Here is a 4,651-nt window from a genome sequence, read left to right as displayed (position 1 = left end):
CTTTTTATATAGGAGATTCCAATGGAAAACAAAAACACACCTAAACTTACACAAAAAATTACATAACATGTGATAAAGGAAAAAATATGCTTTTAATTAGCTATATTTCCATTAACTTTTCTGCCCGGCGATTTTCTATCAGACATTTTTTTTATATATGATCCGCTTTAATATTCATATTAAAATTGTACATTTGGTTTTGTTCAAAGAATTTTAGTACTCAACTCCATTTTTCCATATAAAAAAAAACATAGAAAAAGTTTGCCTCCTGTGAGGATTGAACTCACGACCCCTGGTTTACAAGACCAGTGCTCTACCACTGAGCTAAAGAGGCTCTTGTAAAGCTTGCCACTCAACCAAACAAAGAACGACCAAAGGCTGTATGTAAACATACTAAAAAAGATGTTATGAAAGCAAATAAGAAGCAGATATAGCACACAATTGATAAGCAACAACAGCACCAACAAAAGATAAATAACGAAGTGAAACTGAAATGTAAAAAGTTGCTTAAATAATCGATGAGTAAAAGAATTTTGAATTTCACTGTTTGTGCCTTTGTTTGAATAAAAATATTTGACTATAAACTACATAAATGAATACAAAAAGCTACCGCTTTAGAGTTAAACCATCGAAACAGGCAATTAAAATGTCATTCAGGCCAATGAGTAAAGTATGAATTAATGGCAAGCAATGAAAATGATGAAAAAAATTTAAGCCATAGGTACTAATAATATTAATTTCAGCTTAGTCAAAAAATAGTTAGCTTTAAATGAGAGAAGACAATGTCAATGTTGAAGTTGAAAAAAAATCAAGAAATATTTTCTTGTTGAGCTAAATTTATACTTAACTTTTTGCGCTGGAGCTAAACTGGAGCTTTACGGCCGATAAATGAAAAGACAAAGTTAAATTTTCCTTTTTCCGCTTTTACGCGTTTTGACACTCTCACGTCTTTTTCAAGGAGTCCGATAATGTCGTTTTCAAAACAATACATGAACAACAAATATAAAAACAATTTAACAACATTAAATTGGACACATACATTGTTCTATTACGCAATTTTTATTTTTTGAGTGCATTGAAACTTAAATGTTTGTTGGTAGTTTAAAAAAAAAAAAAACTCGAATATACAATGTAAAAAAAAAAAATATATATATACAATGTATGTAACAGAATAATATCAGTCTCCAGTTTGGTGTAATTTACTTGTATTTATGTTTGTTGTTAATGAAGTGTTTTAAAAATGAAATTTTCAGTCTTCCTGAGGTCCTTTTCAGCGCACTAAATATTTGACTTGGTTTTTTACGATCAAATTGTTAACGAAAGCTTAGATCAAGGTATAGTTCCTAAGTTATGGAAATGTTCCGTAGTTGTGCCTATAGAAAAGCTTAAAAATGCCATTAAAGCGGATGAAATTAGACCAATTAATACGCTACAATGTGACGAGAAAATATTAGAAACAGTGGTAAAAAACCAGATTGTGAGATACTTAGAAGATAAAGAAATTATTATCTCCCAGCAATCAGGTTTCCGAAAGAAGCATTCCTGTGAAAGTACTTTGAATTTAGTTATAGCGAACTGGAAAGAAGACCTAAGCAGGAATAAACATACAATAGCTGTATTTTTGGATTTAAAACGTGCATTTGAGACGATAGACCAAAAGCTACTAATAAAAAAGCTAGCCAACATAGGTGTCACTGGTAATGAGTGAAAATGGTTTGAAGACTTCCTCATTAATAGAAATCAAAGAACAATAGTTGGAAAATCCTTATCCCAGAAAAGAGAGGTACCATTTGGCCTACCGCAGGGATCGGTGGTGGCACCAATACTGTTCAATATTTATATCAATGATATAACTAATTCTATAAAGTACTGTGATATTAAACTCTTCGCGGATGATACACTACTGATGCTGAGTGGAGAAAATATAACTGAAATATATAGTAAAATGCAAGAAGATCTGAATAGTGTTTATGATTGGTTATGCGTGAACAGACTTAAACTGAATGTCAACAAAACCAAATTTATGGTCATTTCCAGACGAAATTTTCAGAATAATGACCTGCAAAATTTAAATATTAACCACGAAGTAAACGAAAAAGTCAACACCATCAAATATTTGGGAATAAAAATAGACGATAAACTCAATTTCAATGAGCACGTTGATTAAACTGTGGGAAAAATAGCTAAAAAAAATATATTTTACACAGAGAACCTGCAAATATTTAAATAATAAATACAAAGTAATGGTTTATAGATCAATAATCGAACCACATTTTATTTACTGCCCGACTATATTTTTCATATTGCGAGATAGTCAGATATACAAGCTACAAAAGCAACAGAACCGAGCTATGAGATTCATTCTCAAAAAAAGCTATGACACACCTATCAGAGACATGCTTTCTGATCTAAATTGGCTAAGCATTAGACAGCAACTTTTTTATTTTACTATGAAATTTATTAAGAACATAATAGACAGTAATTTGCCTGCGTACTTAAAGAGTAACATCAAATATGTAAAAGATATGAATTCTATAAATACTCGAAGCAAATATAACTTCAACCTACCTACTTACAAAACTGAAGCAGACAAATGTATACCTAATGATATCAAATCATGTATTGCCAATAGATCCAAAAAAAATTGTATATGCATTGTAAAACACTACCAATTTAGTACTGTATAGGAAGACTTCCATAGAACCAAAAAAATGTATGCCTGCTAAGTATTCTGATATGAAGCGGCTTCCAACAATTTCCCTTCCTAGTTCTCGTGCGCATATAATAAAAGTCGCCGAGCATACAATAAAAGTAGCCGAAGCACATACTGCAACGCATCACTCGACCATATCAGTGCATCGCTGTTCGGATGTCGCCTTCGTGCTTATTCGTAAACGGCCTTCATACCAGAGATAACTGGCATCAAAATAATGTTGGCATGATTCGGAAGTCTGCCAGAGTTCAGCACCATGCGGTAGTTCATAGATATAACTAGATTAGAATTATATGTTAGTCTAGTTAAGATTATTATATATATATACATTGTAAATAGATATAAGCTAGGATTAATGAAGCTGTAATAAAATAAAAATAAGATCGCGGGTTCGAATCGAGCTCAAGGCCTAACAATAATTATTTTATCATTATTATTGTTATGATAAATTTTTTCTTAATTGAAAAAATTATTAAATTAGAATAGCAGAAAGAAAAAATTTAGACAACTGCTAAAGCTCGTTGTATTGATCCATTTCGGGAACTGCTAAATTCCTTCGTCGGCAACGTTCGATTCGAACTCGCGATCTTACAAATCAGTAGGCCGATATAACAACAAAAATTGTCAAAATAAAACAAGTAAGGAAGGTTAAGTTCGGGTGTAACCGAACATTACATACTCATTTGAGAGCTATGGTGACAACATAAGGGAAAATAACCATGTAGGAAAATGAACCGAGGGAAACCCTGGAATGTGTTTGTATGACATGTCTATCAAATGAAAGGCATTAAAGAGTATTTTATGAGGGAGTGGGCCATAGTTCTATAGGTGGACGCCATTTAGGGATATAGCCATAAAGGTGGATCAGGGTTGACTCTAGAATGCGTTTGTACGTTATGGGTATCAAATGAAAGGTGTTAATGAGTATTTTAAAAGGGAGTAATCCTTAGTTCCATAGGTGGACGCCGTTTCGAGATATCGCCACAAAGGTGGACCAGGGGTGACCCTAGAATTTGTTTGTACAATATGGGCATCGAACGAATGGTGTTAATGAGTATTTCAAAAGGGAGTGGGCCTTAGTTCTCTAGGTGGATGCCGTTTCGAAATATCGCCATAAAGGTGGACCAGTGGTGACTCTAGAATGTGTTTGTACGATATGGGTATCAAATTAAAGGTATTAATGAGGGTTTTAAAAGGGAGTGGTGGTTGTTGTATAGGTGGTCGCCTTTTCGAGATATCGCCATAAAGGTGGGCCAGGGGTGACTCTAGAATGCGTTTGTACGATATGGGTATCAAATGAAAGGTGTTAATGAGTATTTTAAAAGGGAGTAATCCTTAGTTCCATAGGTGGACGCCGTTTCGAGATATCGCCATAAAGGTGGACCAGGGGTGACCCTAGAATTTCTTTGTACAATATGGGTATCAAAAGAAAGGTGTTAATGAGTATTTTAAAAGTGAGTAATCCTTAGTTCCATAGGTGGACGCCGTTTCGAGATATCGCCATAAGGGTGGACCAGGGGTGACCCTAGAATTTGTTTGTACAATATGGGCATCAAACGAAAGGTGTTAATGAGTATTTTAAAAGGGAGTGGGCCTTAGTTCTATAGGTGGACGCCGTTTCGAAATATCGCCATAAAGGTGGACCAGGGGTGACTCTAGAATGTGTTTGTACGATATGGGTATCAAATTAAAGGTATTAATGAGGGTTTTAAAAGGGAGTGGTGGTTGTTGTATAGGTGGTCGCATTTTCGAGATATCGCCATAAAGGTGGACCAGGGGTGACCCTAGAATTTGTTTGTATAATATGGGTATCAAAAGAAAGGTGTTAATGAGTATTTTAAAAGGGAGTAATCCTTAGTTCCATAGGTGGACGCCGTTTCGAGATATCGCCATAAAGGTGGAGCAGGGGTGGCCCTAGAATTTGTTTTGTACAATATG

At 34.3% G+C, this 4,651-nt stretch overlaps 1 non-coding gene across 1 annotated transcript; it reads right to left on the bottom strand.

Moving 5' to 3' along the window:
• Positions 1 to 262: 262 nt before the first annotated feature.
• On the bottom strand, positions 263 to 334 carry TRNAT-UGU (transfer RNA threonine (anticodon UGU)). Its single transcript has one exon. It is a non-coding gene; the product is annotated as a tRNA-Thr (tRNA).
• Between the last annotated feature and the right edge of the window lie 4,317 nt (positions 335 to 4,651).

This window comes from Eurosta solidaginis, chromosome 3 (assembly GCF_040869045.1).
Source record: "Eurosta solidaginis isolate ZX-2024a chromosome 3, ASM4086904v1, whole genome shotgun sequence".
Taxonomy (NCBI): domain Eukaryota; kingdom Metazoa; phylum Arthropoda; class Insecta; order Diptera; family Tephritidae; genus Eurosta; species Eurosta solidaginis.
Note: the sequence above shows the minus strand (reverse complement) of the source record. Positions and strands in the feature narration are given on the sequence as shown.